General features: G+C 35.3%; 1 non-coding gene across 1 annotated transcript; it reads right to left on the minus strand.

Moving 5' to 3' along the window:
- Positions 1–8,955: 8,955 nt before the first annotated feature.
- LOC130032280 (U6 spliceosomal RNA) lies at positions 8,956–9,062 on the minus strand. The gene has a single exon (XR_008793817.1). It is a non-coding gene; the product is annotated as a U6 spliceosomal RNA (small nuclear RNA).
- Positions 9,063–21,616: the final 12,554 nt, after the last annotated feature.

Raw genomic sequence — 21,616 nt, forward strand, 5'->3', positions numbered from 1 at the left:
GCATCAAATACAGCAGTGCTGGCTGAGCTAGGAATCACTCCTAGTGAGACTCAGGGGATCATAGTAAAAGGTAAAGGCCCTCCCGTTGATCGTCGATTTGCTCGAGCGGGCCCAGCAACGTCTCCATTGGAGACTTTGTTGTTACTGTCTCTGGCATATCGAATACTCTTGGTAGCTTGCCGGGCTCTCCAAGAGGGGCGGAGGAATCGAACTCGGGTCGGCCATGTTGGCCGCGTGTAAGGCGAAGGGGATCATAGTAGGTGCTGGAAATTGAACTCAGATTGGCTGTGTCCAATTGGCAAGGTCCTACCCTCCGTACTGTCTCTCCGGACAAATCTGCTTTTTCTTTGAGTGGAGCAGAACATATCATTGTCATACTAAGCAGAAAATACCCTACACCTGCTTCTTGTTCTGAAGGACGCATTATAGCTATATATTAAGGTAACTTATTAAACAAATATTAATAAAAATAAGACAGAATAAATGGGCTAAGACTATATTGACATACAACAGAGCCATAGAGAATTGTCTATACATTTTGCTACCTCTTATTCAGTGCTCTGTTTTGTGTCATTCATTATACTACATTTATTTATGTTGAAGTGTATACTTAATTATTTACTTACAAATTTATGCTAACTATATCTTTAACGCAGGATACAATGTCATAATCTGATTTGTGTTCAATGCACAAATTAGCTTTTTTTCTGATGGTTATAGCCTGCACTGTAGCACTGTCCTCCTGTAGTTCATTGATTTTGCTCCAGCAGGCATTAGTAATGTCTCCATTGTGAGGTTTATTGTTACTGTTTTTGGCATATTGAATATGCTATGGGTAGCTTGCCAGGCTTTCCCATGCAGGTGGGATACTCCTGGTAGCTTGCCAGGCTCTCTGAGAGGGATGGAGGAATCGAACTTAGGTTCTCATGCAAGACAAATGCCCTACCCTCTGTGCAATCACTCCTTGACTAATTAATTGACGGTGAAAAGAATGCTAAAACTGAAAGATATGATTTCCCAGAGATTTTTCCTTTATAATGCCAGCTATCTGATCTTCTTCGTAGATTCTATGAATTTTAAATATTGGACATTAAGCAGAATACAGATCTTTATTCACCTATATAGTCTCATGCATAATGACTTTTGATATGATATAGAATTAGAATCTATTGAATTCTTTTTTCTCCAAGTTAAATATGAGAAAGTGTCTTTGTATTTCCAAGGATAAGTTTTCATTTTTTAAAAAACAAGTCTAAAATAATCAATATACTTTGCCAGTAGTATGCATCACCAATTGTCCTAAAATGTCTTAAAAAGCTAAAGTCATTGCCAAAAACAAGAAAGGGTCAGTTATTTTAAAGTAAAAATAGATCATTTAAGATGTAAATATCTGACAAATAAGGTACAACAGCAAAGGGGATTTGAAAAGAGTTTTGGGAAGAAATGAGCAATTCTAGTTATTAAGGTAATTAACCTTTCTGCAAGATCATTAAAAATGTTTTTTCTGCACACTACTAATTTTCTTTAGGTTATGGAGGTCATTGTTTAGTAGAAAAGGAAGAGGAAAACTGATAGCTGTTATCCATCTAGCTAAAGCAGAGGCAAAGCAATATTAACAATCAGTGTGGTTTTTCCTTTGGCATATGTCTTCTTACCCTAAAATTCTGCTGCAGTCTGTTGAAATATAACTGTACAAATAGCATCCACTGAGGAAATAATTGCAGAGAAAATTATCAATTTAAAATAGTTCTTTCATTATTTGAACATGTCCCACTATCTCCACACTGTTTTATGTAAGAAGTGCTGTTCTTTTCAGCATAAAGTTTTGCATGAAACAATTTGGCCTACAGAGAAATTCCTTTCTGATTTTGTGTCCTATGGAGCAGATTTCTAAAGGATAGCTATGGTAAGGACAAAAGTGCTGTGTTTGAAATACTCTCACTAAACATAAATGTTGAAAAGCTAAGATGAAACAAATAGTGATAATACTGTTCTGGCCCAGAAAGTGCTCATGCCGACCTCCTTAATTTCATAATTGCTTTTTCTTTTCATGTGTAGAAGTTTCATTTCCATGGGTACATAGTGACAAAAAAATATCACTGACTTCTATAAGAATATTTCAAAAACATTGACCTCAAGGTTACACCATGTGGGTTTAGAACTGATAGTGATTATACATCTGATTGATTGGCAATATATGTTTAGATAGAATAATCTAATTTATATAGTTATGATATTGCTCAGCTTCTTTTCTTTTTTGAGGGAAAGGGAGTATGAGGCTACACCCTGCATTGCTCAGGACTTACTTCTGGCTTTGTGCTTCAGAGTAACTCCTGGTAGTGCTCAGGGTACCATATGCAATATGGAAGATCAAATCAAAGTCAGAAACATGCAAGGCAAGAGTCATAACTGCAGTATTAAATCTTAGGTCCCTCTAATAACTTCTTTATTCAATAGACAAAGCAAATAAATCATTACTTGCACTAAATTTTTGAATTTAAGTTTTCTGAAAATAAAATTAAAAAAAACTATAAAACTTAGGATTAGAGATGTAATACAGGATGGAAGGCATTTGCCTCACTGTGACAGTCAACCTGATCCAGCACCATTCCCCAAACACCATTATGAGAGATCCCTGAGTGCACAGCCAGCAGGTAGCTTTTTGCTTACCTGGAATAGCCCCAAAACAAATAAAGATATAATCAATGAGTGAAATAATATAGAATCAGATCTATATATCTATAAATGATGATGTAGGGAGAAAAATTATACAATATTAAAATTCTAATATCCTGAATTATTCCACACTGAAGCCATTTCACTGAATTACTTATCAAAATTTTATTTAATGTACATATTTATATAGATATACATAGACATACACACATATACATACATATATATATGTATATGCTGAAGTAATTTAGATATTTTGAACAGCTTTTTCCCCTGACCAAGAATTGGTATAGAGATGAGTTCTAGTGAGACAGTTGCTCCTAGTTGAACCAGGACCTGAGCTGAAATGTGTGCTATTATCAATACACTCTATTTGCCTTTAGCTCATTTTCCTCTGCATTTTTTGCATTATCATATTAGCCCACGGACACATAAAATATTCACTCATATTTCCATTTTAAAATGTTGAAAGGGAAAGTTGAATGCTTCTCCATCAGCTGTACTATCTGGTCTTCCATTTCTGGTTTGTCCCTGTCTTAGTTCTTCAATTTAGAAACTTTAGTTTTAAATGCAGTTTCCAATTGCTTGCAGTCCCTTTTATACTCCCCTTAATATATCAAGCAACTGGCCAGTTTTATTTTTATTATTTTTGAATTTTTAAGTTTGTAAATGGAAATATTGTGATTTACAATACAGATAAAGAGGGTTTCGTGTGTATATGATACCAACTCCACAGGATTCACTAGAGAACCTGCCTCCTTCCCCCCAGGACACCATTCTTAAATGGTGTGAAGAGATATTTGCTTACAGGACAAAAGCAGATAAAATCTTAAACATGTGCATTTTATAAAACAAGACTTTTTTTAAACCTCAAGAGATTAATAAAATTTTCAAGCATCTTACATAACAGGTTTAGAGCAATTTAAATGTAGTTGCACAATAAAAATTTGTCTCAACACAAATATTCTGTTTCATAGAGTGTGTTTGCAAAAATGAATTCTCTCATATAGATATATCTTAACAAACATACCTACAATACTGGTTATAATACATTATAAACTAATATCAAAATATAAACAGTTTGGGTCCAGAGGAAAAGTAGAGTGGGTAGGGCATTTGTCTTGCACACAGTTGACCAAGTTCAATCCTCTGCACCACATATCCCCAGGAGGGATCCCTGAGCACAGAACCAGTAGTAAGAGCACAAATAGTGTGGTCATAACTCCTGAAGATATGTATGCAAAAACATATAAAAATAAAGTGTGTTTCATAAACTAAAAATCCCATGTTATTGTTACTTGACCTTCCTTCAAACCTTTTGTGGTGAACTTACTTTTTTCCTTTTTTGGTGGGGATCATTTTATTTATTTATTCATTTATACAAAGTTATTCATGATGGTTTGTTACAGACATTTAATATTCCAACACCAACCATACCACCATTGCACCTTGCTATCACCATTATTTTCAATTTTCACAACCATTTCTTAAGCCTGTCCCAGAGCAGTCACTCAATAATTTATTTTATATTACTTGTTATAAATAATTTCCTGAAAGAATGTTTCCATAGATGAAAGTTAGTGAAGATGGTTAAATTTCACCATGGAGTCAGTAAGCCCTTGTATGAGAGATCACTAGGGTGTTGTTACAGGTTAAGCATTTTGTGTTTATGTTTTGATAATCAAGATTTGTTGCCTTTTATATTACATCCCATTCAATCTACTCTTTGTTTGTCAGTGTCACAGAGTTTCAGATGTTGTACAGCTGTGAATTGGGCTGTGTACTCCAAAAAGTCTAAAATTTGAAATTAGGGTAATAGTGTTGGAGTAAAATTTTTAACTGGGTGACAACTTTGGGGCATGCGCATGACTGCCAGGCCTTTCATCCCTGACTCTGTGAAAGACTAAATATTTCAGTCACAAAATCCACAAACCTGAGGTTTTCAACAGAATAATTTCTGAATGAGGCTCAGCGCAAGAAGTGAACTTACCAACTCAATGCCTCTTTTGCAGACCACAACACCCAAAAGGAGAGAGAGAGCAAAAGGGAATGCCCTGCCACAGAGGCAGGGTGGGATGCGGGGGATGGGTTTGGGAGGGATACTGGGATCCATGGTGGTGGAAAATGAGCACTAGTGGAGGGATGGGTATTTGATCATTGTATAATCAAAACCCAAGCACAAAATTTTGTAAATCTACAACTGTACCTCATGGTGTTTCACTAATAAAAATTTTTTAAAAAAGTGAACTTACTTTTTATAAACAAATATTTTTTAATTTACCTTCTACCCCTGCAACCTTTGAGTATTGCAATGACAATAATTTTGTTTTTTGCCCAACCTCTAGGTAAGCTGAACTGGATTCTCTGCTTAATAAGGCCCTGATTTATGTTTCCATGTTCATCTTTGACCCATCCAAGAATACTTTAAGTGTGCTTACTCATCCTAGTTATATAATACTTCTGATATTTGAACATGGTATTTGATATTTGAACATTGTATAATTCATTGTCTACCATCTACCAATATTGTCTATTTACCTTGACCTGCCTTGAGCCAAATCCTATTAGGTTAACTTAACCAGAGTATGCCTTTCTCTGATGCTTTCTTTAAGCAATTTTCTGTCCACAGATGCCATAATGATACTTGATTAAAAAGTGCCAATTTTCTGAGTATTTTGAGTTGAAATGAATATATTTTCTCCATTAAAAAAATTCATTGAGAGTACTGCCTAAACTCACTGTCTTGGTACTGAGTAAAGTCTTTCAGACCTTTGTCCTTTAATAATTAGTGTTACAGAATAACTAGCTTCAATAACTGCATCAAAGGACTGGATAAGATAGTACAGGATTTCATGGTTACATGCAATGCATGTGTCCCAACTTGCTTTGACCCTGAGTTTGATTTTTGGATCTATATGGTTCTTCAAGTATTCCAAGGTACAGCCCTGAAGAATACTGAGCACCTGTGAGATGGCCCACATAGTCCCCAGCACTGCAGAGCTTAAGCTATGAGACATACTCAGACCCTAACACTGTTTAATTAACAAGATAAGCCAAGATTCACCAAATACTGGGAGAAGTCCACAGGTCTCCTGTGCAGTATTTGGGAAATGTTCATCTCCCTTCCCCAGCAAGAATTCTATAACAATCCTCCTTCTTGCAAAGTAATTTTGAAAATTCAAGAAGAAAATATTAATGGCATTGCTGAATTTAGTGCCTGGTACCTAAGAAAGTTATTTTCTTTCTGAGAAGGTATAATGTTCAAGATAGAAAGCATGGCTACTATGACATTGATATTATGAACACCAATAATTTTATTTAGCTCATTAATTTTTGAGGAAACAAGATTTTAAAACAGGTATAAGTTAAATCTCTAAACATCTATTTGCTCTGCTAAAAACCAATTGACATTTTTAGGAATAAAAGCATTTACTTTATGTTTTTTAAAATATAAATTCTATGTCTATAATGTTATAAAATAAAATGTCATCGAAGATGAACACTCATATAAATCAGATAACTCCCCCTGCCCTAAGACTCTAGTAAGGAATGACTATGGTTCAGTAAAAGGATATTCAGGAATTTCACTCAATCATTTTTTTAAATTTTTTTTATTAGTGAAACACCATGAGGTACAGTTGTAGATTTACAATTTTTTGTGCTTGGGATTGATTATACAATGATCAGATACCCATCCCTCCACCAGTGCCCATTTTCCACCACCATGGATAATATCCCCCCACCCCCATCCCGCCATCCCCCCCTGCCTCTGTGGCAGGGCAATCCCCTGTGTTCTCTCTCTCCTTTTCGGTGTTGTGGTCTGCAAAAGAGGCATTGAGTGGCAAACATGTTCAGTCCATAGTCCACTTTCGACATGCATCTCCCCTCCTGGGAGGATCCTCCAAACACCCTTTATTTGGTGTTCCCTTCTCTATCTGAGCTGCCCTTTCCTCTAGAATGCCCGACTGGCCACTAAGCTATGGAGTAATCCTCCTGGTGCTGATCTCAGCTATTCTTGGGTATTAATCTCATATTTTGTTACTTTATGTCCCCCAGATGAATGCAATCTTTCTATGTCTATCCCTCTCTTTCTGACTCATTTCGCTTAGCATGATACTTTCCATGTTGTACCACTTGTATGTAAATTTCATGACTTCATCTTTTCTAACAGCTACATAGTACTCCATTGTGTAGATGTACCAAAGTTTCTTTAACCAGTCATCTGTTCTTGGGCATTCAGGTTTCTTCCAGTTTCTGGATATTGTGAAGAGTGCTGCAATGAACAAACAAGTGCAGATGTTACTTAGACTATACATTTTTACCTCTCTGGGATATATTCCCAGGAGTGGTATTGCTGGGTCAAATGGGAGCTCAATTTCTAATTTTTTGAGAATCGTCCATACTGTTTTCCAGAAGGGCTGAACCAGTCGACATTCCCTCCAACAGTGAAGGAGTGTCCCTTTCTCGCCACATCCATGCCAGCATCGGTTGCTTTTGTTCTTTTGAATGTGGGCCAGTCTCTGAGGTGTGAGATGGTATCTCATTGTGGTTTTGATCTGCATCTCCCTGATGATTAATGATGTAGAGCATTTCTCATGTGCTTTTTTGCCATTCGGATTTCTTCTTTGAGAAAGTTTCTGTTCATTTCATTGCCCCATTTTTGGATGGGGTTGGATGTTTTCTTCTTGTGGAGTTTAACCAGAATTTTGTATATCTTGAATATCAACCCCTTGTCAGATGTGTATTCAGTGAATATCCTTTCCCATTCTGTAGACTGTCTTTGTATTTTGGTCACTGTTTCTTTGGAGGTGCAGAAGCTTCTTAGTTTAAGATAGTCCCATTTATCTATCTCTGTTTTCACTTGCTCAGACAGTGGCGTGGCATTTTTGAAGATACCATTAGCTACAATGTCATGGAGGATTTTGCCAACTTTGTCTTCAATGTACCTTATGGTTTCTGGTCTGATGTCGAGGTCTTTATTCCATTTTGATCTTACTTTTGTACATGGTGTTAGGCAGAGTTCTGAGCCCATTTTTTTGCATGTAGCCGTCCAGTGATGCCAGCACAATTTGTTAAAGAGGCTTTCCTTACTCCACTTCACAATACTTGCACCTTTATCAAAGATTAGATGATCATATGATTGAGGGGAGATGTCAGTGTATTCAACCCTGTTCCATTGGTCTGCAGTTCTGCCTTTGTTCCAGTACCATGCTGTTTTAATTATTACTGCTTTGTAGTACAGTTTGAAGTTCGGGAGGTTGATTCCTCCCATTTTCTTTTTCCCAAGAATTGCTTTAGCTATTCGTGGTTATTGTTCCATATAAATTTCAGGAGTGTTTGTTCCATTTCTTTGAAGAATGTCATGGGTATCCTTATAGGGATTGCATTGAATTTATACAATGCTTTCGGTAGTATTGCCATTTTGACAATGTTCAGTCTCCCGACCCATGAGCAGGGGATGTCTTTCCATTTCCTCATGTCCTCTTTTATTTCCTGAAGTAGCGTTTTCTAGTTTTCTTTGTACAGGTCCTTTACTTCCTTAGTTAAGCTGATTCCTAAGTACTTGATTTTCTGGGGCACAATTGTGAACGGGATTGTTTTTTTTCATGTTGCTTTCTTCTCTCTCACTGTTTGCATATAGGAAAGCCATGGACTTTTGGGTATTGATTTTATAGCCTGCAACTTTATTATACGAGTCTATTGTTTCTAGGAGTTTTTTTGGTGGAGGTTATTGGGTTCTCTAAATATAGTATCATATCATCTGCAAATAGTGAGAGCTTGATTTCTTCCTTTCCTACCTGAATGCCCTTAATATCTTTTTCTTGCCTAATCACTATTGTAAGTACTTCCAGTACTATATTGAACAGCAGTGGAAAGAGTGGGCATCCTTGTCTCGTCCCTGGTCTTAGAGGGAAGGCTCTCAGTTTTTCCCCATTGAGGATGATGCTTGCTGTAGGCTTGTGGTAGATGGCTTTAATTATGTTGAGGAAGGTCCCCTCTATACCCATTTTGGCTAGGGTTTTCATCATAAAGGGGTGCTGGATCTTGTCAAATGCTTTCTCTGCATCTATTGATATGATCATATGCTTTTTATCTTTTCTTTTGTTGATATGATGGATTATGTTGATTGATTTCCGAATGTTGAAGCATCCTTGCATCCCTGGGATGAATCCTACTTGGTCATGGTGTATGATCTTTTTGATGAGTAGTTGGATTCTATTTGCTAGTAGTTTGTTGAGGATCTTTGCATCTGTTTTCATCAGGGATATCGGTCTGCAAAAAAATATGGAACGCTTCATGAATTTGCGTGTCATCCTTGCGCAGGGGCCATGCTAATCTTCTCTGTATTGTTCCAATTTTAGTATATGTGCTGCCGAAGCGAGCACACTCAATCATTTTATGGTAATTATTAACTCATTTCCAAGATTATTTTTTTACTGATATTTCTTTTCCAAAAATTTATTTGTTTTAGGATCTGAACTTAATAATAAATTATTACATAATATAAATTCTTAAATATTTAGCTATTAATAATAGTTAATACACTTTTACTAAGTGTATTAATACACTTTTTAGCATTTGCTGTGTATTATGTAGTGTTACTAAAAGACGACTTAAACTTATTAATAGACACTTTCACTTAAAAGTACTTTATTATATGTAAAAAGGCTTTTTATGGATCCTGTTGTCCATTCAGTTTTCTCATACAGATCACTGAAAAAACAATGGCAGTCACGACATTATTTTCAATTCAATTTAATAAATGTTTAATGAGCACCTACCATATATTCTCAGAAATCAAGGGTAAAAATTAACGATAGTGTTAATTTAGACACCTTCATTTTTCCTCCCTAATGGTGAACTGGACTTCTCTTGTTCTATCCTCTCTTAAACATTACCATAGAAACACTTCTGGAGTTATTATTCCTCATTTTATAGGGATTTTTGTCCATACCAAAGAATAATATAAAAATCCTAACTACCTCCTACAGTTTTATATTGCATCTTCACAATAGCCCTCTCAACCAGCCTATGAATTATTATAAATGCCAAGAAATAGCACAGGGTAAAAGAAGACATTGGTTTGATTCAGGAGGACATACACATTTAAAGGGAATCTGCTAACTCTTTTATATGTATATATATTATTTTAATTTAGGCACTGTGATTTACAATACTGCTGCAATGTTTCAGGATGCAGTGCTTCTATTCCATACCCACCAGCAATGTCAGCATGCTCTCCATTGTTTTCTCTAAATCCCTACACTCAGTCCCCCTTGGCTAAGAGCTCAGTAGGCCTACTCCCTTGGTCTATTAACAATGGTCATTCAGTATTCATTCTCCCTTTGACCCTCATTCAGTCACAGAGCCACAGGACTTTATTTTACAGCTGAGTAATATCCCAGTGTGTGTGTGTGTGTGTGTGTGTGTGTGTGTGTGTGTGTAACAATTTCATTATCCAGTCATCTGTTCTTGAGCATTTGTGTTTTTTGAACTTACGTATGACCCAGTGACTTGACTCTTGACATCTACACTAAAAGCCCCAAAATCTTATTTAACAAACATTTTTTTGTAGGCCTGTGTTCATTGTACCTCTACTTACAATAACTAGAATCTGAAGACAACCATTATGCTACTTAATTTTCAAGCCACTTTCTTAAGCCTGTTTTCTGTCTGACTTCTGTCTTCTTAAATGAGTCTACACACTTTTTGCCCATGCCTATTTAACCCTTCAACATGCTTCCAAAAACAAAAGAGAGAGAGAAAATGCTATGTATCTCATTTGCCTCTTTGCTTCTCATAGAAATAAGCATTTCAGAAAAATAAAGAAAATATTACTACTGAATGCTCAGATTAGACACAGGTTCTTTGAATAAATGAAGCTACAAATCAGATTGATGAAATAAGCATAGTTAAGAGATTATACTGAGGACTTTTTCCCCCATGGTCTCTTGAGCATCTCTCTCTTTATCTTTCTCTCTCTCCTAATATTTCACTAAGTAAATTTATTTAAACAAAACAACTTTACAGAGAGAGCGATATAGAATATAGTGAGGCCAGAGATATGGTACAGATATTAAACTGTGTACCCTTCTTTGGTCAACACAGCTTGATCTCCAGCAGCACTGCATGGGCCTCTGAACAATATATATATATATATATATACACATATATATATATGTATAGTCCTGGAGTTATATATATGTATATGTATGCATTTTGACCTGGAAGAACATAGAAAATACATGATCGTATAAAAAATAATAAGCTGTTTGTTAGTGGATGAAGTAATCATGACAAGGTTTACAAAAAGAAGCTCTTCAAGTTAGTACTGGACATACAGCATATTTTTTGTTGTTGTTTGTTTGTTTGGTTGGTTGGTTGGACCACAGCTGGTGGTTCTCAGGGCTTATTCCTGGCTCTGAGCTCAGAAATTATCACTAGCAATGCTCAGGGAACACAAGGGTGCCAGGTATTGAAACTATGTTGGTTGTATGCAAAGCAAAAACACCCTACCCACTGTACTATTGCTTTGGCTTCCAGTACTGGACACATCTTTGCAGATGACAACAACAAAGATTCTAGTCAGATTAGCAACTGAAAGAAACTAGCTCTACAACAACAACTTGACAAGAGGGTAAAATTTACACTAACCATCACTGTCCAAACAATAAACACTGTCCTCCCGTTGCTCATCGATTTGCTCGAGCAGGCCCAGTAATATCTCCATTGTGAGACTTCTTGTTACTGTTTTTGGCATATTGAATACTCTCGGTAGCTTGCCAGGCTCTCCAAGAGGGGCAGAGGAATCGAACCTGCCTCAGCCAGGCTGGCTGCGCACAAGGCAAATGCCCTACCACTGTGCTAAATCAGAAGAATCAATGTTCAAATTTATTTATTTGTAGTTTGAAATTAAAACATTTATATGCTGCTTTTTTAACCTAGACCTGTATCTATCCTGAAATATAATGCATTGTCAATTTATGTAGTTCTCAGAAAAAAAAACAACATGTTATGATATAGGATTTAGTTCTGTGTTTGAACTGAGGGTGATAATATTTAGTATATTTATTATCATCTATTTAATAGAATAGAATTTCTGACTTACAGCATAATAATAATAATAATAAAGTTTAAATGCTAAATATCTACTATTGTCCTTGACACATGGTTTTATATATATATATATAAGTTTGAATATAAACATAAACATAGACAAGTATTGATATCTGTTAGTATTAGTAATGTCATAATGATCTGTTAAAAATGAGAAAACTGTCAAATTACTTAAAACCCTTTCTATGAAAAATAATGAAATACATGTTTTCTGTATTCAAAATCTGAAAGGCACATAATTTGATGGAAAACACTGTGAATAGATAAATCTCCATTCCTTATTGTGTTTGTTAAAACATCTGAATTCCCTTTCTATCTTCCTTCAACCCTTAGAACTGGGATTATTAAAACAAATAGTTAGATCTTTCATGTAAGTCTCATCTACCCATTGGTTCTGCCTTTTCTCTAAGCATTTTTTATTATCTAATCTCATTGACAGTTTCATATTTATCTCATAAGAACCCACACTAATACTTCTGGTTTTATCACATGTTATCCTCTGCAATGAATCTTATAGTACCTACAGAACAACAAGAATCTCCCTAGACAAATTTTTTTTGCATTGTCTCATGCAATTGTATTTTGTATTTGCTTAATATTCCAAGTAATTTCCTGAGAATATGACTTTTTGAGACAACATTTGCTGTTCATGTTTGTTAAACTGCTATTTTTCAGCAAGTTAAAATATTTATAACCAAGAAACATAACTGTGGTCTCTGGTGGGCCCTAGTATTCCTTGTGGACCTTTTTTCTTATTTATGTTTAACCATTTACACAAATGGAACCAAATGCCCTCTTGCTCAACCTCTGCAAACATGCATTTGCAGAGATTCTCTCAAACCTTATTTAATCTCCTTGTGTGTAAAATTGGTTCATATGTCTGAAACACATATTGCGCCAACCTTAAATATGTTACAGCATATTAAAAATTAATTTTTAAGTTAAAAACAAAACCTAGAGCAGCAGCAAAACTAAGATTTGTTTCTCCCAGGATAGACTCTAATTCAGCTACAACAGCAAAATTGGATGAATGTTTTTTAAAAACATAAACTCCCACAAAGTACAAAAAGGTCTCTCTAAGTGTAGGTTAGCTCTGTTCATTGACAAAAAAAAAAAAAAAAAAATCCACTGCATTCTAGGACAGAGAGATGTAGCCCTGAATCATGCATATAGAAATGTCTCAAGTCACTTGTGATGAACTCATTTTTATTGTGATGCATACTACTTGACATCAAACAAAACTTCTCTGTCATATCATAATTAAACTGTAAATATTATCTCACTAATCTTCTGCATAACAGGCTAGGTTGTCTTGAAGAGTACCTGGAGTCTCTAATAACCTCTGTGTTTAACTATTGTCACAAACTACTGTGCTCCAGAAGTTCATACTGTTAATGAAACAGTATGAATACATACAGTTCATACTGTCAGCAAAAAAATTCATTTGAATTGCATTATTGAATTTGATTAGGGACTATATTTTATCTGCCCAGAAACTGACACCTATTGAAAAGGTACAATTTACTACATAGAAGCACTAGAAAAATATACATTTTTACATATGTCAGTACAAATCTGTATTTCTGAAAGTTACATCTATACAAGACAAGTAAAATTTATGGACATGATTTCATGATTTCTAGAAGTAATGACAGATATATCACTGATTTGCAAATGGTCTCTTTATTTTCTGACTTTAAGAATTTTTCATTAAACTATCATGTTTTTTTCTTTGAGTTTATGGTATACCCTCTAAGGAGTGAATATATGAAATTCTCACTTGGTATGTAGCATGAAAACATATTTCTGGTCATTTCTTATCTCTTACTCCGAATCCAATATTCAACGGTTTGTAGATATAGTACTTAGAAAACACTGCTGAATTTTGGCAGAATCTGTATATGTTTAATAGAATAGATATGCAGTCAATACAAGTGTACTTTAAAAATGTATTTGATGTCAAGAAATTTTCATTAAAATCCATTTTTTTTACTATTTATAAGCTAAAGACTCTTGGAAAAACAGATTGTTAGAAGCTGTTTAATCAGTATTGCTATTTGGAATTATTATTGTTATGAGAGAAATTATTTTCAAAATTATACTGTGATATACATATTTATATTTGTCATTGTCATTATATCTTATAAATAAATTCTTGGAAATTTTAAATTTTAAGTGTTTACATATGTTAAGAAAAATGGACTTATTCACTAAACTTTCATATATTGAGAATTTTTCTCTACCTAATTAAGTGCTTTCATTGTGTATATTTTGAAAGATGTTAGAATGATAACACAGGAACAAATGTGTGAAACCTTGAAGATTTTGCTTTTCAAAGTGTCAGTTCATAGTCACAACAACAGACTAACACAGGGCCAGTAAAGTGTTTTACTCTTCATTACATATTTGACTTTATTCCAATCTGACCCAATTCACTTGACACACTCTGAACTGCAGGTGGCTAGTTAGTTGTGTAATTACAGTTCCACAGTTACAGTTTAATACTTTGGACTCAATTTAGTTTTACAAAGAGAATACAAGATCACCACATAGATTAGTCCTTTAAAGACTTTTGATTCTTTTTGCATTTTAATAAATTTTCCAAATGCTATTATTGCTTTTCTTAACGACTTGGTTTCTGAAAACTTTTGCTCTTTACAAGCTTAGTATCTGTTGAAGAAAAATGCAGAAATATGTTTAATAATGAAAACACTATGCCTGATGCTCAGTCATAATCAACATCAGCTTTGAATCTCTAATTTTTATCAATTGTTCATTGCATTCTCTCCCTTAAGTTTATTGTGTCTTCACTATTGTACTTTTTTTTATTTTAATAGGATATATATATACTTTTTAAAAAATTTATTTATTGAACCACCATGAGAAGAGTTGCAAAGCTTTCAGGTTTAAGTCTCGATTATAAAATGATCAAACACCCATCCCTTCACCAGTGCACATTTTTCACCAACAAGAACCAATATACCCCCCTTCCCACCTCTCCCAATGCCTGTGAGGCAGATGATTTCTACTTAACTCTCTCTCTACTTTGATTACATTCATTATTTGGACAAGAGATGCACCATTATTATTTGGAATTTCCTCCCAACAATCAGAACTGCTGCAAAGGCATTGTGAAAGAATTTGTTTTCTATTGCTGGTTATGCAGACCATATGATGTCATGTGGCCATGATAGCCATGGTTTTAGGTTTCTGATATTTTACTGATTAAGTCTGGAGGGATTTCTGCCAAAAGCTGGATATTTATGAGATTTGTTTGTGTGCCTCTGTGGCCATGGCCTTGCCAGAGAGTCGCTCATGGGGGAAACTCGTGGGGCATGAAGAATGTGCCAGTTCTGCTCCCCATTCCATGAGGCTGCAGTTGCCTCCTCACCGCTGGCTCATAGCTGGCTGTCCAATAAGTTCAGAGATGGAGGCCACGGTGCTGCCAGGGGGAGGGGGGGAGGGAGACGGAAAATACAGACACCCTTTACCTCCGGGATGGGGGTGGGGGCACAGAACCGTAGTTTAATGCATAGTCCATTCACATTTCTGCAACAAACTGCTGAGTTCTGAATTAGCCCATCTGCCTCGGGGGCCATGGTCATACCAGAGAACCGCTTGAGAAGGGGCCATAGTCATGCCAGAGAGCCACTTGTGGAGGGCAACTTGTGGCCTCAGTAGGGCGTAAAGGAAGTGTCGGTTACTATTGTACTTTTCATCATAAAGTTTATATTTGTCCTTATGGTTTGGAAAACATATTATGTGTGTTTTGACTTTTGGAGGAACCCCATTTATTTTATTTTAATGTATATTTTTTTCAGTGTTAATAATAGTTCTTAGTAGTAATATTCACACACAACTAGAGGACTTTTATAGGACAAAATAAATTTATCACATGGGAAAAAATTTATAATGTGTATTCCTATAGGTTACAGTTTTCCTATGACTAAACTTATTGCATAAATTATTAAGTAATGTTTTATTTTCTTGTTTTGAAGATTTCAGTGCTTTCATATTTGTTTTTATGAGCCATCGTTAACAGGAGGTCCAGAATCCAGGTTTTTGACTGTTCTAGGAAGGTGAGAATGGAGAATGGTGATACTCTACTTCTTCATTATGTTTAAAAATAGTTGTTTTCAGGGCTGGAGCGATTGCACAGCAGGTAGGGTGTTTGTCTTGCATGCAGATGACCCAGATTTGATTCCCAGCATCCCACATGGTGCCCCAAGCACTGCCAGGAGTAATTCATGAGTGTATGAGCCAGGAGTAACATAACCCCTGTGCATTACCGAATATATATATATATATATATATATATATATATATTTGTTTTCTAGACAAGTTTAAAGTATTTAAATAATCTCTATTCTTGGGTCCAGAGCAATAGCACAACTAGTAGCACATGTCTTGCACACAGCTGATCCAGGTTCAATTCCTGGCATCCTACCTGGTCCCCTAAGTCCTGCCAGAAGTGATTCCAAAATACAGAGTTAGCATTGATTTTAGCACGGTAAGGAGTGGACCCCAAGCAAAAATAAAAGTTTAAATAACAACAATAATAAGAGATCCAATCCTTGGTTATGTAATTAAAAATTATCATCTTAGGTTTTACTATTTCCTTTATACTTCAAATGATAAATGGTAGCAAAAGTTGTAAAAAATCATTCAACTAAAAATCACTACGTTTATGTATTTACTCAACCACATACCTGTGCAATAATGATTCATTTGGGCTATGTATTGCCTTGAAAATTATGTGGGAAAGCAAGCAAACTGAATATAACACATCTCATGCTTTTTGCGGTCTCATAGTTTAATAAATGGAAACAATATTAAATATTTCAATGCATGGATATTAATAAATTTCACAGGAAGGAACTTACTAGTCTATGACTTTCTTTTCCTTAAGGGAGCAGGAAAAGGTAGGGTAAAGGGGTGGATTTTATAGGGAGTGATATTTGAGCTGAATTATGAAGAATGAAAAAACCACCAAATGAAAAATGTTTTTATTAATGCAAATAAGGAAGTAAAATAAAAGGTGTAAAGGTTATTACTGGCAGGAATATGTTGTTGCCCTTTGAATATTACTGGCCATGGCCTTTACCTAGTATAATGGGTTAGAATGTCCCTCTCTGCCTTCGCTAGTATTTTATTATATGTAAATCCCTGAAAACAAATTTGCAAATCTAATGTTTCAGAAACTTAGACTCAGGCAAAAATTCCGGCCATAGTTTATGATCAAATCCTTCCAGCTTCATAGAAATATAAGTTGAAAAATTATACTAACTACTTAGAGCAAGAGGAAGAAAAGTCAGAATTCAAAAATTAACATTTTTATTTTAAATGATAGTTATGATTTATAGTAAGTCATGTTATAGATTTCTGCCTTATTATTTTCAGTTGCTGTTTATAAATTTAGCTAATGTATTATTACCAATAACATCATTGCTTCTTTATTTTATACAACTTTATTTCTGAGTTTGTGGAATGGTGAATTTTGATGTAGGGCATACATGATGAATGAACATTTTCTAACATATAATGTGTGCAGCAATTTCTAAAGAGTATAATCTGGATGCTTGTTTTTACCCCTACTCAATATTGATATATTAAAGTCCTATCACCAATATTATGGTATTAGGAGAAAAAGACCCATGTGATCGGTATTAGGAATTAAGGCCTTCTGTAGGTAACTATATTTCCATTAGATGATGAAAGGCATTTTTCTCATAATGGGATTAACATACTTATTAAAAGACAATATCAACTTCCCTTCTTTCTCAAACTAGAAGATGACTCTGACTAGGACCTCAGTCAGCACTTGGGCTTTCCAGAATCCAGAAATGTGAAAAGCAAGTTTGTTGTTTAAACCACCCAGTTTGTGGTATCTATTATGGTAAACTAAGAAAACTAAGGTTCAACTTTTTAAATTTAGTTTTAAGGCATGCAAAATGTATTTGATAACCTGGTGTGTATTATCATACTTAGATTATACCTTCAGCTTTAGATAACCTTGCTGTAAGTTTTATACCATTCATATGTTCTTACACAGACTTGCACTCTATGAACTTTTTAACTAGTGGTTCTTTTTTTTTCCCTTTCATTGTGAGTGTCGCATCCAGGTTTTATACGTATAAGAAAATCTCATTTGAACAAATAAAATTTTAATGAAGTTGAATACTAGTTCTGTTGTGTTTCTTATCTTTACATATCTATGCCAATGGTCCATTATTTTTGTTTTTGAACTCTGTAACTCTTTGACTCAATATAAAAACTGATTAGCAATATTTGTCAGGATTGTATGTCAATGACATTATGGCTGCTAATCTGAGAAGCTGATCTTGGATATAAAGGATTTCAGGTACAAATACCTTCAACACAATGGCATATGTTACTTTTGTGCACATTATTTCATTATTTCATGACCAATTCACTTTTCACACCATATTTAGAAAGAAAGTTTCTATTTCTAGCTGACTAAAACTGGATATATAATGATGAAGCAGTTTTCTATACAGAAGTGCTCAAGTAATATTTTCCTACCACAGATTATTTTCTCTCATTTTAACAAAATCAATATTTCTGCTGAACTTACAGTCCTTTATCTAACCACACAAAATGGCTTGAATAATGATTTTCAAGCGTTTCATATACAGGGGGATGTTCTGTAATTCAATATCACAACTTATTTTAGAATACACCTGAAAATACTCATAGACAATTCAGAAAGTGATGAGGAAAGCAGAAAGTTGACCTCTTTTTTCTTTATTTTCTACTTCTCCCTATGAATGTCCTAAAATTAATACTATTCAATGTGTCGACAGAGCTATATAATTAATGCATAAATCACACCTTGTGAAGTTTCTAATTTATTATTTAACTCCCATGTGTTAGACACTACTATGGCTTTTTTCCAATACAAGAACTTTATAAAAAAATACCATTTTTATGTTTGTGGGGGGGAAGTAATAATAACTTGGCTTCTGTTATTTGTCCATATTTTTACTATAAAGCATCTAAGACTTTGACTCTCAATAGAGAAATTGTGTAAGCAGACTATTATAATAATGGATTAGAAAATGATTGTATGTTAAAAATCAATGAAGGAGCTATATGTAGTGAGGAATGTCAGACAAAAAAATGAGACTAAATGGAGAAAAATTTCAATAAGCCTGCTTACTCAAGGACATTTTCCCACTAATTCGTAATATATTTTTCTAATGTCAAAATTTTTAAAAGAGCAAGACATTTATTTCAATTTAGCCAAATTTAATGAGTATCCATAATCTGCCTCTAACATTGTGATAGATGGCAAAGCCCAGTGAACTGAAATCAGTAAGCTATATAGACCTTTCTGCAAGACCAGAAGTCCTAACATAAAAAAATTGTGTGTCAGATCTGTGAGAATGTCACAAGGATCACTGATTTTATAAATAAGAACAATGCAACTGTTACCTTTGGGGATGTGGGAATTTTCTCTAAAAAAACCCACAATTGTACATTTACTTTTACTGCAAAGTATATCTCCAAAATTATTCTATTCAACAAATGTTCTTCGTACTTAATTCCATTTAAATTATGTGATACTGAAACTTCATAAAAATTTCCAACATTTTTTCTAAATCTTGAGTTTTGACAAATTATATAATTTTTTTCTATAAGGTCTTATGGATTCTTATTTCATGAGACACTCACTTATGGATTACATATATCATATTCTAAAAACCATTATCTATGTCATTTATACAAATACATATTTTTGATCTTTTATTCCTCAATAAATGACAAATGACAATCAAATAGTAGCTTTTTTACCCTTTGTTGATTCCTTTGCTTCAGACTCTACATGGAATCTGAAATTCTTTTGATGCTACTTTTAAAATCTAGTAGAAACTGAAATTCTACCATAAGCTACACCAGTCCACCTCTTTGATAGGCATATTTTAAGTTTAATTATTGTAGTTTCAGTCCTTCGGTTCCAGCCACTGCCATGCTTAAGACCACTCTCCACACGTTCGGACAAGCCTCACGCATGAAGGAACTGGCAAAGGAACCCAGGTGTGCGGGACCCGGGGCTCAGATCTCCAAGCCTGCTCAGATCAGGACTGGGCCTCCTCCACCCAGATCCCCCATCTTTCAGTATGTAGGCATTACACCCACCAACTGCCCCTGGTGCTGTGTAATCCCATCAATGGCCAAGAACCAGAGACTATAAAAACCCAGCTCCCGGGCATCTTATTATCTAGTTCTTACTCTGGAGAACCTGGCAGGCTACCGAAAGTATCTTGCCCACTTGACAGAGTCTGGCAAACTCCCCGTGGCATACTCAATGTGGCAAAAACCAGTAATAATGATGGGTCTCATTCTCCTGATCCTGAAAGAGCTTCGATTGTGACATTTTCTAAAATCTCAGAGCTTGGACTAAGGAGACGTTACTGGTGCCTGCTCGAGGCAATTGATAAACAACAGGATGACAGTGATACAGTGATACACTTTCAATCCCATTCTTACAGTAGTGAATGCTCCAGTGTTTTAGATATATACAGATACCTTGCCTCTACAGTACTGATAGATCTTTGAACCTATGTTATGCCCTGATTGCCTTTTTCTACTTCCCTGCTTCTTTACTCTTCTTCCTTCACACTGTCGCACTGTCCTCCCGTTGTTCATAGATTTGCTCCAGCGGGTCCAGTAACATCTCCATTGTGAGACTTGTTGTTACTGTGTTTGGCATATCAAATGCGCCACGGGGAGCTTGCCAGTCTCTGCGGTGTGGGTGAGATACTCTCAGTAGCTTATAAGGCTCTCCAAGAAGAACAGAGGAATCAGAGTTGCACGCAAGGCAAATGCCCTACCACTATGCTATCCCTCCTATCGCCTTCTTAGCGCAGTAGGCAGTCGTCAGTCTCATAATCTCTCCTTTTTTAATCTTTCTATTTCTGTAATCTAGGTCCAAGGGTTTGCACACCTTTATTACCTTTCATTCTCATGTCATGTTATTCACAGATTAATGAGAACATCTGGTAATTATTCTTCTTTTGACTTGCTTAGCATGATACATTTCATTGAAATTGCAGCAAACAGCAATATTTCATATTTTTGTATATGTTGTGAGGATTCCATTGTTCTATATATATGTGTGTGTGGTATGTGTGTGTATATACTTATATATACATATATATATATATATGTATATATATATATATATACCAGATCTTGTTGGAGACTTTTTATTGTTATTTTAGGGCCACGTCTAGCAGTGTTCAGTGCTACTTTTTTCCCTGAAATCAGGGGTCACTTGAGGCAGTCTCTGGGGACCATTTGGGGTGCTGAGACAGAACCCAGGTCAGCCACATGCAAGGCAATTTCCCTGACTGGATCTCTTCTACATTTTGGTTTACTCCATATCCTAGCTATTATACCAAGTATTAGAATAAATATAGTTGTAAATGTGTCTTTTATAATGCATGTTTCTATATTTTGAGTGTCACGGTCACGGTCTTCCCGTTGTTCATCGATTTGCTCGAGCGGGCCCAGTAACATCTCCATCGTGAGACTTGTTGTTACTGTGTTTGGCATATTGAATACTTCACAGGTAGCTTGCCAGGCTTTGCCGTGCGAGCGAGATACTCTCAGTAGCTTGCCGGGCTCTCTGAGAGGGGCGGAGGAATCGAACTCGGGTCGGCCATATTGGCCGCTTGCAAGGCAAATGCCTTACCCACTGTGCTATCTTGAGTGTAGACACCAAAAAGTAGAATTAATGGATCATATGGAAGCTTTATTCTAACTTTCATTAGAAATATTCATAATGTTTTCAATAGTG

This window comes from Sorex fumeus, unplaced genomic scaffold (assembly GCF_029834395.1).
Source record: "Sorex fumeus unplaced genomic scaffold, SorFum_2.1 ptg000047l, whole genome shotgun sequence".
NCBI lineage: Eukaryota > Metazoa > Chordata > Mammalia > Eulipotyphla > Soricidae > Sorex > Sorex fumeus.